This window comes from Anser anser (assembly GCF_964211835.1).
Source record: "Anser anser genome assembly, chromosome: 3".
Lineage (NCBI taxonomy): Eukaryota > Metazoa > Chordata > Aves > Anseriformes > Anatidae > Anser > Anser anser.
In genome coordinates, this window is record NC_139722.1 from 48262752 (window position 1) to 48276618 (window position 13867).

General features: G+C 41.8%; 1 long non-coding RNA gene across 1 annotated transcript; it reads left to right on the plus strand.

Annotated features, from left to right (window-relative positions):
* The first annotated feature begins 8760 nt into the window (after positions 1–8760).
* LOC310897651 lies at positions 8761–11172 on the plus strand. Its single transcript, XR_014582460.1, has 3 exons — positions 8761–8820; positions 9397–9435; positions 10154–11172. It is a non-coding gene; the product is annotated as an uncharacterized lncRNA (long non-coding RNA).
* Positions 11173–13867: the final 2695 nt, after the last annotated feature.

The window sequence follows — 13867 nt, forward strand, 5'->3', positions numbered from 1 at the left end:
ATTCTTTATGCCTTAGAAAAAGTGACTTTAAAACTTTCTTTTTTAACTGCCATGGGATTTGAAATTTGTGCTTGTGCAGATCTCCAATGATTAAACAATGGACACATCAGTAATCGCATAAAAAGAAAGGAAATGAGTTTTGATCAAAAGAACCTGCTCTCATAGTATTGTTGGTGGGAATGGCACAGTCCAACATGTGTCAACATCCAGCAGCTATCTTCTTTCCTTCTCTTCCTTTTTTCTTTCCAGAAAAGTGGATTTACCATACCAGATTACATCATTTTCACATACAGTGCACACATGTCTCTTCCAAAAATTATAAACACAGATGCAGAACGATGATTTGCTTGGCTCTGGCCCCTGATAGTGACACCCATTCAACCACCAGCCACAAAAGAGCTGTGTTGTAAAAGTGAGGTAGTGTGTGTGCCAAGAGGAGCTTTTTACACTGGGAAGCAGAACTGAAGTGATTCCAGGGTTCTCATTTCTTCATGTACTTAGTCTACTAAAGACTGCAGAAGGTCAGCATAGATGGTCTCCTTCTGGACAAATACCACTGACCAGATTGCCCAACCAGCCATCAGTTTCAATGGTTCTTGTGGCTTTCAGAAGCTTCTGTGTGCTTCATTAAAAAAAGAGGACAATTACAGCATTCTTGGGAGCACATAATACAGGTTTGTTGTTATTGTTGTTGTTGTTGTTTCCACTTCCTTATTCAATAGGTGTATGGGATCTTAAGAATGCTTCAAAATCAGATAATAATGGTTATATGCTTTTCTCAGAATCACAGAACAGCTGTGTTTGGAAGTGACCTCTGGAGGTCAGTTGGTCCAACCCCTGCTCAAGCAGGGCCACCTAGAGCTACTTGCCCAGGACTATGTCCAGATGATTTTTGATTATCTTCAGGGATTGAGACCTCAAACTCCGCCAGGGAACCTCTGTCAGTGCTCCTTCACCCTAATAATAATAAAAAAAATAACAAATAAAAAACCACAATGTTCACTGAAATTCAGAGGGAACCTCCTGTGTTTAAGCTTGTGCCCACTGTCTCTTGTTCTGTCACTGGGCACCGCTTAACAGAGCCTGGCTCTGTCCTCTTTGCACCCTCCCTTCAGGTATTTGTTGCTAAGAGCCCACCTGAGCCTTCTCTTCTCTAAACAGTCCAAGCTCTCTCAGTCTTTCCTCATAGAAATTTTCCAGTCCCCACTTCAAGAGATGTCTTTAGCAGAAGCAGCGGTGTGCTGTTTGAGGCTTTGAGATTTCATGTGTATCAATGATACAGGTAAAACTCCAGAAGCCCGCTTTCTACTTCTGCTTGCTACTCAGTTATGTTTGGTTCTCACATAGCAAAGTATAGAGCATAAATCATGCCTACACCTTTCTCACAGAGATTTCATTTCTAACATGCTGCACCTTCTTATCAAATATATGATGTCTGAAGGAGAGTGCTTCATTGCTTTATTTACAGGGTTTACAAATATCCGTTGGTGATGACAAAGAAAAGGTGACTGACTGCTGCAGTCATTTGATTTATGGTTACTACAACAGACCACTGTGTTTTGCCTGATAGAGGTTTTTCAGTGTTTTTTTCTTCTTTTTTTTTGTTTTTTTTTTTTCTTTTTCTTTTTCTTTTTCTTTTTTTTACTTCCTATTCTGAGTAAAATAGTTTTGCAAGCTAACAGGAACAAATGGGCAGTTTGTTAAAAGTATTTAGGGACTTATCCAATGTGAGGGCAGTTAGGTGTCTAAGTGCACTTAAATATCTGGGCCAGAAGAACAGCAAAGCCAGCTAAACCAGCTAGTAGGGCTATCACTGGGGATAGGTGGTGTCTCTGAGCGGCCTAGAATTAGCATAGCCTAAACCAGATTGAAAGCAGGGCTCGTCCTTTTAATAAGTGTTTGCCTAGTGACTCACATCATCGGGGCCCCCACCTCTAACTGAAGCTTCTTAGACTGAAGCTGCTGGGGTGCTATTACTAATAATAGTATCAGGAGCCATACCTCACAGGGGTAGATCTGTACCCGGCAGTAGCTGCAGTGTAATAGGGTGTAGCCAGCTCCAAAGGGGCTCTGGAACGGTTCCACCTCGATGATAGAGCTTGGGCTGCTCTCCATGGCTCTTTCAGATTGCATCTAAACACTCCTCCCTGGAACAAAGTCCTCAGGCACTTCTCCGCTTCAAAGCCTGCCTGGGATAATAGGAATGAACAAATGCTTTGTCGTGTATGTTGGAAGTAGGAAGGAAGATGCATGTCTCGAGTGTGAGGCTTCTTGTAAATAGATCTTCCCTGAATCTTTCAGCCATGCCTAGTCTTCCCGCAGCTGCTGTTCGGGCTATTCTTGCAGCAGCTGTCCTGACCTTAGCAGATCTGTGGTTATTTTGGTGTTAGCTCACTTGGGACCCACGGTGCAATTCCACCTGCAAAGTGACTAGATCCGCCAGAGTCATCCTGGCCTTGCTCTGCCAGAGCATGGAGCAGGGTAGGGACTCAAAGGCAACTGCATGGTATATGCACCCTGTAGTCTGCAAATTGCCATGGCTCTGGCAGCTCAAAAACTGCTCTATACCATGCTAGAGAGGTTTCTTTCTCCCAGGGTCTGGGGAGGCTCTTTCGATACACCTTCCCCTTTCTTCACTTCTTAGCCTAAGCGAGTGCAGAGGCTGCAATAAGAGATGTGTCAGGGGCTGGTAAAGGAAGCAAAGTCAAAGTGAGTTTTCCTGACTGGCTTCCATGTCGAGAATGGCTCCCACGAGAGAAGAATAGAGTAAGGGTACCCCATTGCTTCTGCACCCCCCTGAAGCCGTGCTGGGAGTCCTGAGGAATGAGGAAAATGAGTCCCCCTGGTTCTCTCACTAACGTCCATTTCTGTCGTGTCAGGCAGCAGGTTAAGAGAAATGTTTGCCAACAAAATTGGCAGCTTGTAAGAGGGAAGTGAGAAGTCTGAATTTGGGATACTGCCACCACAAGCCAAGCCACTGCACTTTCAGGGTGTAGCTGGGCTGCAGTGGGCAGCATAGAACAGGGAGAAAGGAAATGCACAAGCAAGGAGGCTTTACAAAGAAGAAAACAAACAGACAATGAAAGGGTGTGTTCCTGAAATCCTTCAAAGGGTGTTAACTCTTTCATAACAAGACTAATGACTCCCCCTTAAGCTGGTAGTTTCCTCTGTTCCTCATTAAGGTTAATTCAGTGGGCCAGATTCATCCCAGGAGTCCTTTCATTGAAATCACTGGAGTGATATCGCTGATAACCACCACAAAACAATGAGCCTAACACCCTGTATATGAAAAAAACAGTTGTGCTGAAACTTTTTGTGAAACTTTTGGCAGGTTATGGCCCTGCCAAACTCTCTGGCAACATCTTCTTGCTTGTGTGAATGGAATAGAAACATGTCAAAAGTAATTTAGGAAACTGCACTTCAGCCTGAGGTCGGGTTTGCAATATGGTCCAGCAAAATCAGCCCTGTCAAAGAGCTGGGAATGGCTCGTTTCTGAGAATGGCTCAGAATAGCTCGTGGAAGGACTGGATGATGGGACTCCACAGGTGGGACCATACACGGCTGCATGCTGCTCCCTGGCCACTTTCTTTCCAGTGAAGGAGAAGGTGGGTGCCAGGACTGCAGCCATTTCCTCCTCCATGTCTGTGGTTTGAAGGCTGTGCTCCATCCACCTCTTCTGCAGGGGTTCAGACTGCAGGTGAGGGCACTGCTGATACCTCCCTGCCAGCATTGCTGCGTGTTGGCCAGATCTCAGTGACATCCTGCTCAGCACGCAGGAGCTTTGCATCATCCTGACGAGGTGCTTGGGGGTGCTGCTGTGCCTTGGGGTGCGGCCCTCCATCTATTTTCTTTGGCAGCAAAACAGGCTTGTGAGAGTCCTGCTCTCCCCCACGCTTTATTTCCACCCTCCTAACCGCGGCTTGCCACCCCCTCAGCTGTGCCAACACAAGTGCTTATGAAGCCACCCCGCTCAGCCAGGTTGCTGAAATGCCCTCCGGTGAACTGGGGCACAAGGAGGGAAAGGAGCTGAAGGAAATGGGCTGAGGGAAGCAGGTGGGAGTCGCTGCATAAAGCCTTGCTGCTGACCAAAATGGCTGTGGAGTTGCACCCAAAAATACAAAGACAAAATAAAGGGTTTGGGCATTCACTCCACTGTGTTTCCACTCTGCAAGTCAGAGGTCTGAAGCAGAAGGCTTGCAGCACCCACCTTTCTGTGCTTTCATCTTTTATTCCAAGTCTTCCTTTCCTTTCCTCCCTCCAGAGTTACTGCTCTTGAAGCCAGGAGAATATCAAGCAGGACAGGGCATCATGAATGAAACATTGCCTAGCTGGGAGCTACAGATGAAGCAAAGACAAAATTTAAAACCCTGGAGATATGCTATTGTCCATGAGTTCTAACAGGGCATTTATATCCAACTCCCATGCATCTCCTTTCTGTCTTTCCTAAGAAAGAGAGGCAAGCAGGGAGGCTGAAGAAAGGCAGGGAAGGAGGGAAGGAGGGAAGGAGGGAGGGAAGGAGGGAGGGAGGGAGGAAATGTGCCTTTGAAGCAGCTGTTGAGTTCAGTACCAGTTTTCAGATAGGAACACATCGTCTCTTCTTGTTCTCTCAGCGGGTCATCCAAACATCGCCAAGCGCCAGACATCTGAAGTGGTGAATTATTTGGAGACTGAAATTTGTTTAGTGCTGATCTGTTTCTGATAGGGCTTTTGTTGTTTTTCTTTGTATTTATTTTTAAGACGTTTCTTCCCCTAAAAATAAAAAAATCAAGTTCATCTGATAACTGTCCTGTGAAAGTGGGAGTGAATGTCTAGGAGGGGGAGGAGAAGAGCAAGCAAAGATTTTCTCTGCAGTCATGTTCTTGATTCCCAGTGGTCCTTGCAGTCTTAGGACTGAGAGTTAGTTCAAACTTTTCTGTCTGTCTGCTGACTCATGTCCTCTCCTGCAAGGAAGAGGTAGTGAGGGAAAGACTTTCTCTGAGAATGGGTTTATTTCTCAATGCTTCCACCATCTCAAGCCCACCGAGTTTTCCTAGTTCTTCACGAATTTTGTGATGTGCTACAGTTTCCTGGGTTGATGCTCCAGGACACCTGGGTTCCCAGTGCCCCTGGGCCCTGGAGAAGCAGCATTATTTTCCAACTGAAAACTCTAAAAGAATCTCAGCAATGATTTCTTATTAAATTGAAGGATATACTAAAACATGTGTGGCATATCATAAAACACCACAAACTGCTGTGACATGTAGTAGTGGAATGAGTAGGATTTTATTTCCCCCGGCTTTGAACTACCTTTCAGTTTCTGCAAAGCCCAGCTGTGCCCAGAGATATTGTTGATGCAGCTTGTTACAAAGGAAATATTCACTGACCACAGACTTGGATGAACATGTTCCACCATCACTAACCTTCCTAGTCTGAACTAGGCATTCATCCTTCAAGTCCAGAGGAAGGAAAAATACATTGACAAATATTCTAAGCAAATGCTTTCATTTTAGAATATCTCCCAGGTTCTGGTGGGGGTTGTGGAGAGAAAAGTAGTTTTAATCATGAAAATCAGTTTATGCTGTTAGCATGGTAATCAAGTCAGAATAAAATTGTTGGCTTTTTTGCTTTAGAATTGAGTGACCACAGAGTGATCCAATCTGGAGTCACCACAAAACAGCTTAATCCACAATAACTGTGCCAGCCAGCTTCTCTGTGTAGGCATTTCTTACCAGTCTTGTCTGGCTTAGTAAAATTAAATGAGCTTAGCAAATGCATTGCATAACACATATTGATCATCCTGTTTTTAAGTGTCAGATAAACAAAGAGTATTCCAATGTTTTAAAAATGAATGTATCTAGAGATAGTTTGATACCTCCAGGAAGGTTTCAGTTGGATCTTGTTAACACAAAAGTCTTCCCGGGGTTGATCACTGCCAGCTAACATGTTTTTCCCTGGCAATTTCTAGTTAACAATCGGGATTGTTTAAAATCTTGTTAGCCACTATGTTACAAAAAATACCTTTCTCTTGGTGCAGAGAGCACTTCAAAGTAGTAGGCTGCATATTTCTGTCTTTGCTCAGTCATTTTTAACTAACCATTGCGTTCAGAAGTGCTTACTGGAGAAGACGAGATAGCAATCAGTTATATGCAACTTTAGGAAGTATGCAGTAATGTGAGCCTTCGTGAGACCGGACTTCATGTGCTATGAGGGGTTTGTTTGGTTTTTCAGTCCGTGGCTATGATGAGAAAAAAGATATGGGCATTTTGTGATTTTACCATCAATAATTCCAGCCCTTTACACGCTGCTTTGTAGTCATTTTAGACTGTGCAAAGTGAGTTGAAGTGGGTGTACCAATCAGACTGATAGTATTTTACTCCCACTCTGCAGGGACGATAGTGACTATGCATGGTTGCAGGTAATGGAGAATCACGGTCTCTGTTTTTCCACATAAAGGTCTAAATTCTACCACTCCTACTCAGGCTGAAGTCCTAGTTTTGCAATACAGGAACTTCAGCAGAAACACCGTTGTAAGGGGTTCGTGTTAGCCACCCCCGCCTTCAACCGCATCTTTCCAGGTATCAGCACGCTGCCCCTACGTTAGCAAGCTCATCTGGGTTTGAAAATACCCCCCCATTTCTGAAGGTTGTTTTTCTCCTCGGTGGTTGACAGAGGAGGCGGGGAGTGCACTGGGGGCGAGAGGAGGCACACGGAGGCAGGCAGGAGCTCCTTACCCCCGGTGCCTGGGTAGCTTGCCACGGCAGCCCAGAGCATTTCATCCCTACCCAACCTACGGGCAGCTAAAAGTCTTCAGGGAGTCTCATTGTGCACAATCCCACCCATGTGGGTGTGTGCCACGGCAATGAAAAGTTGTTTAAAAATGGGCTTTGTTTCCCTTTTGCATTACTATCTCAGTGGTGGATCTTCTGGCACTCTTGTTTACATTTCTTCTGATGACCTCGCCAGTGTCTCAGGAGTGTACCTTCTCAAAAGACATGCCCTTTCCCAGAAATTGCCATAGGCCTAACACCAAGGCTTGATGCAGGGGGAGCTGCAGCAAGAAAGGAAGAACTTAATATATAGGAATCTAAACTAGATGATCTAACAGTTTCTCTAGTCCTTATTCAGACTCTATAGGTCCAATATGAGAATTTGCAAGTAAAGAGTTAATCATCCAAATGCTTCCCCCACTGAAGCCTGTTGCTGAAGCCAATGGTATAGTTCGTGCATGAGAACTTCATACACATGGAGATTTAGATACTGACAGAGCAATGGCTTTTTACTAAAGAGTTGTTAGGATTTTGCTGTTATTTTCTATAAATTATTCTTTTATTCCTGGAAAGTCCATAACAATGATCCAAATTTTCACTCATACAGTCAAAATACTTCCCCACAGGCCAGGACTTCCAGTATACAAAGCACTTCTCAGACATCCATTAATCCTTAAAACAGCCTGTGAGGTAGGAAATTGTAAGTGTTATTATTCCCACTTCACAGGTGGGGACTCTGAGGCACTGAGATTATGTGATTTGCCACAGGCTACACAGCAAATCCATGCCAGACCCAGGATTAAAATTCAACAGCACCTGACATCTGGGCAAATACTCAAGCCCTGGTCTCTGCCGCCTCTAGAATACACGTTTACTTGTGTACATGCCTATCTATGTACATAACTATCTTAAGCAGGTCTCCCAACGAGGACTCACAACCAGTTACTGTATGTTCCTGTGTAGTACAAGGGTGTACGCACATACCAAGAATGTAAAAATCTAAGCAAAGAACAGGCTAAAACATGTCAATTTGGAGAAATCTCCCCAGAAGTCTAAAGGAAGATCTGCACAGCAAACTTTCAAAAGTTATATATTGCTAGTCAACTTCAAACAAAGCAGTAAAGTCTTGAGAATAGTATGTTTTGTGTTATGCCAACACACATACAGGATATTATTTAAATCGGTGTTTTCCTGTCCATTTGCTGAAGAAAATGCATAGACTGGTCTCTGTTCAAGAGCAGACGAAAGTCCCAATTTCTTTGTGCTAGGAAACACAGGCTTGATCCCTAAATTAAAAAGAAACACCATAAAATCTCATATAAGAAGTGAATCATCCTGAGCTCCGTATTTTGTTTTGAAAGAGGTAGATAAAATATACCTTTTATTGCTCTTGTATCATGCAGGGTGTTTTTGTCTCTTTTCATACTACCGACTTCTCTTTGTCAGATCATTATGCAAAACCCTGATCACAGAAGTTTAATGTTTTTGTTTTTCCACAGTGGAAAGTACTTCTTTGCTGTAGTTGTCCTGTCAGTTCTTGCCAAAACATGTCATTGTTCATTTTCCATCTCAAAGAGGGTTATGAAAAGATTAATTTCTAACCTTGACAGAAAGAAAACCATTTTTATTTCTGTTTTCTTCACAGTTGTTGAGCTGTTTCTAATGAACACTGAAAAAGGCAGGAGATAAAAAAGTACAAAGACTGAGAAGGTTTTGAATCAAATTTCTTCACTGGCACTGGCAGACCCTCCCTTTTGTCTTCTCACTGTGCGCTGCATCAAGATTCTGTGGCCTAAGTTTGCATAACATCCCGTCAGACCCTTTCTCCTCTGTGATTTCTAACCTGAATCAGTACAGAACAGCTACTCATTGAACCACATCTTCAATAAGACTATGCACAATCCCTCGTTCCTCCAAGTTCTTCTTTCTGAGCATAGCCCTGTCTTCTTCAGTGTTGCTCACTCATTCTTACTCATCTGCTTCCTTTCATTGCAACCTTAGAGAGACCCATAAGGTAAAATATTAGAAGCAGAGTGAAAGATGAAGAGAGAAGAGAAGACTGAGATAATAAAAGGTAAGCAGATCTTTCATGAAAAGAAAGTAAAATAATAACAATTTTAAGGCTTTAAATATATGTCCAAATATTCCTACACAACAATTTCTTTTATTTGCTTAAATAATCTTGCACTGCTGTGTGTATTCTGTCAAAAACAAAAAAGTGCATTATGATAGTCAAATGTTAATATTCATTCAGATATTTCCTGCGGAGAGTATTGCAACACTGATAGGAAAATTAGTCTGCACTGCTAAAGCAAGCATGCCTAAAAGCCAGCAACAACTCACCTTTCCCCATTAAAGCAGATTATCTATGTAATTAACCAAAATATCCTTCCCAATTCACAGAGCAAATACGTTACTTGCTGCCTTCTTAAATATACATATTTTTTCTTTTATTTTCCTGACCAGTTACACAGAATGTACAACAGTACAACTATTCCAGTCACTTTGATTTATTCTTACTCCTCCTTTTCTTTCTCTTTTGCCCTCCCCCCGCCCCACCCCCCCCACCCATCTCCCCTCTGCCCCCCCATCCCACCCTCCTTTTTGCAGCTATTGAGCTATTGTTTATTTTTCTTCTTATTTTTACCAGGGTGTTTCATCACGGTGTCCCATCCTTCTATATCGAGTGGTAAGTTGCTGCCTCTGGAGATCCTTGTGAAGACCCATCACAATTCATTCATAACTGTAATGAAATTATTCTTCTTCTGCAAAGGTGCTCACTCAGTGGTTGCCCATGTTATACTTGGGTTTGGTTCAAAATGCAATATTTAAATTTGCTTCCTGAGCTTTTATCACTGAGCTGTGCAGTTCAAACCTAGCTCAGATATGAACTTCTCGTAAACAGGTACATTGCCCATTGCCAAAGAAATGTGAGGGCAGGAGAGCAGTAAGATACAGTCCAAGTTGCTCCAATTGAGCACGGGGAGATGAGTTGTTCTCCATATACTTGGGAGCCGAGTAAGATCTCACTGATTCCCCAAAGTCCATTTTGCTTAAGAGCTGTATCAGCCCTTGACACCTGGAACGATAGCACATAGTAAGAGTCATTTTAGAGATAAGCAATGCATATACTCAGACTGCAAGTACCAGAAATTAATATGCAACACCAGTTCCTGCTGGGACTCTTCTGTCTGGTCTTAGTCATACAGATCAGAGGTGAAATAGCAACGGTAATATTAGAAATATTGCTTAAAGTTCATTTTCTTTGCTCTCTTCATATAAAGATAAGAATGCCCATTATTTTTAAATCACTCATCTGCACTGGATAAATGTTACAGTTTGTGGGTGTGCCAATTAAAGTTAATTATTACTTGACTGATCTGACTTAGCATTAAAATGTCTCGTAGAACTGGCTCTGATCTTGCAAAGTGGACTTTTTCTTCTGTATTCCTGTGTGATAAGGAAGCTTGCTGCTTTGGGATCTGGATTTCCTGGTCATCCATAAAAAAAGACAAGATGCCTGATGAAATGTGAAAGTCATTCCATATAACAAAATTCAGCTGCATTAGGCCTGACCTCCATTTCCTTGGAAAGACGCAATTGGTGCAATTCATCCCCTTCATCTTAACAAGAGTTGTACAAATCTCAGCATTGCCCCGATCTCTTTTCCTGCCTGAAGGAAAGAAATGGGAACTTCGGAGCCAGACCATCCTAAAAAGGTGTTGGAGAGAGCTGATATGAATCACACTCCAACAAATGTTTCTTTCCTGTCATTGGCTATACAAGAAACTCACAGGGATTAGTTTAGGTTTAGACAGCAAAGCTTTAGATGCTGAAATTAAATCAGATAAATCCCATTCATTTTCATTCAATGGCAGACCATGACTTTTGAATCTGTGGTGGGTAGATTATCTGCATCAGAATACATCTTTCCCTTTCCAACTTACATGTGTGGTTTCAATTACAGCTTTCAAAAGTTCAGTTTTCAGTTCTTTCAAGAATTTTTTTTTCATTTGTTTTGATTTAGTCTGAAACTACATTTTTAGCTAGGCAATACAACAATAACAAGACAACAAAAATGTTTACTATTGACTGAAACTTTTCATTCAGCTCAGAAAAAGATGTTTTGCTTTCAGTTTGCTGATATTTAGCTGCTCTTTGAATTTTCTTACCTTTTTAAAAGTTAGCATTAAATGCAGACAAATTTTGAAACAAACTAATGCCTCAATAAAAGATCAGAACATTTATTTCAGAAAAAGTTAAGATGAAATAATGCAAACTCAAGCAAAATTTGTGTCAAAGCTATCCATAAAATCATGCCAAATGATGTTTCAGATCTTCAGACATTTTGTATCTTGGAAAAATAAATCACTTGTAAGAAAAAAATGTTGCTCAGCCCTAGTTTTTTGATAACTTATTTCAAATCAACAGCCCTAAACAAAGCAGCTATTTCTCTAATGTGCCTCCAAGTATATAAAAATAGGCATCAAAGCCTGCATATATACAGAAGAGTAAATTAATAAATTTAATTGTCTTAGTAAGAAAAACAAAACAAAACAAAAAAAAACACCAAAGATTAAGATGGAAGTGGAAGGAAATTTTATTTAATTTCTGAAGTAATTTAAGCATGTGCTCTGCTGCACTATAGTCTGTTAAACATTTTGTTAAATTACAACTCTGAACTTGGCAACTAAAATATGTGGAAACGTATATTAGTAGTTATGTTTCTACTGAAGTAAAAATGGAAAAAATGCATGTTCCAAATGCATGCGTGCTGTCCATTCTTGACACTAGCATTGTTCCTGTCTGGCAGGTAGATGGTGAAATGCGGAGGTGGGACCAGTCTATCAGCCATCAGGGTGCTGATGGTATTAGAGGCCCTTGAGAAGAGATGTTATTGTTCTGGGGAACGTTTAAAATACAAACACCCACTCAATTCTTTATTTTGTATTCTGCATTGTGCTGTCCCCACCTTACCATTCATAGATCCTGTATTCCCTTTGCTCCTCACCTCCACAGTTTTTTTCTTCTTCCTTTTGCCTGTCAGGAGGCTGTGGGTGGGGAGCCCTCAAGTACCTTTTCCTCTTTGTTTCATTCATTCATTCATTCATTCATTCATTCATTCATTCGTTCATTCATTCAGGGCTCTGGGTTCCTTTCAAGTATTGCTCATAACAATTTCTAAAGATGCTAAGATCCAAATTCATCTTCAGAATAAGCTCCATTAATTGCACAAAGTTCCTGGGAAGATACTGATTTTTGCCTCTAATTAACATGCATGAAATGAAACATAAAACAGAAGAAATGATCTAAGTTAGTAAGCAGAGTTATAATAACACCTCCTTAGAATGTCTGTGTGCTATTATGACATTTATTTCTTTAAAAAAATCTTCCTGTTCTGTTTCATTACCATTAACTACTCTACTTTTTACATATTAAAAAAAAAAAAAAAAAAAGATAAATTAATGTATGTCATAGAATTGGCAGTGCTTCCAGAGAGAGAAGAGAAAAGTGTAGGGCTGGGGGATGCTCTAAGCCCCAAACATGAAAGAAAAACGTACCTCATGGACCCCTTACATTGTCAAAGACCTCAAACACTGCCCTAAAGTTCTCGCTTAGCTAGTGGAATAAGGGTACAAAACAGCACTTCTTGGAGTGGGTGAACGACACATGGAGCAGGTGAATTACTCCCAGTGAGGCTCTGACATGTGGTGTGCAGGATCAGAGACTAGGGTGGGAGCCAGGTGTTCTCTTGTCTTTTACTTACCCACTCAAAAATTTTTACAACCATTTGAGTTCACGTTATACTATGCATATATATGTCATCATAGCTGGGGCTTATTAAAGAGGTAAAAAAATAGCCATTTAGCACACTGCAATTCTGTGCCAAGAGATATTGTCACATGCTCTCCATATCGTAATCAGAGCTGCGCATCTTTCCCTTATGCTTGGCACGGCTTACTGATAATGAGATCATGGCAGATGGGAGTCTGGACATGATAACGCACTCGCTAGGAACTGAAGCTGCTGCTGGTAGTGTCATTTAAAAATTTTTAAAGAATCCTCAAAGTTGACCTTGAAAACTCCCTCATCTCATCCTACTCTGATTATTAGTAGCGTTAGAAACATGGCATTCCTGAGAGACTGTAGAGACTATGCTAGAAGTGGACCCAGAGCAGAGCCCTCTAATTGCAGCAGCACATCACAGTAGAGTGTAGCATAAGAATAACAATGAATATTTGTCTGGAAACACGCTGGGTTTACTGGCAAAAAGGCCTCAAACCCAAGGAGAGAGTACATCTCAATTACACAGCTGCCCTTGCTGACTCCTGGAATGATAGGAAGTTGGTTGAAGCCCTGGACTGATAGAGCCTAGATAAGGTAGCCCTGCCCGCCACGTGGTGAAACCTGATAGCCAGCTTCAGTTAGGTCATCAGAGAAAATGAAATGGTTTCAGTGATGGATCTTGAGGACATGCACTGCAATATAAGAGGTATCTACATCTTTTTTTTTTTTTTTCCTCAGAAGAAAAAGTAACCCACTCAGAAAACAATTACTGAATTACTGTCAAAACACTGTAGGAGGGAATATTACATCAGCAGGGAGCGTTAACGCAGCCGTTTACAATAGCTCACATTCTGACTTCTCTTCCACTTATTGTCAAGTACAAAGGGATGGTCAGGAACTGTGTAGAATAAGAACCAACCAAAGAGTACATGAACAAAAGAAGGAAATGGTGCAGATGCAGTCACCCATTCACTTCTGTGCCAGTATCTCTTCACTACCACCCAGATGTGAGGACATACAGCTTTCTTGGTCAAAGGCGCTTTGCCCCATAGCTAGGCTGGCCTGTATATAAACCCTCAGCAGACATGGAAGGATGGCAGCTCCGTATCATCCTTAAAAGGAGCTGTTTTGTTTCATGCTACGTCTGTATTTTGTGGTGCCATTCCCCTTTGAGTCCAACCTTGTGTCTTTTACTTTTTATTTCCCACCTGAAAATTGTCTTCCAATTTCCTTCCGAAGCTCATTATCTATTTACGTGCTGAGAGCCTGATTTCTCAGGGCCCACGAATTCCCCACCTCCCACCAGGCATATCTCATTTATATCCACATTATTT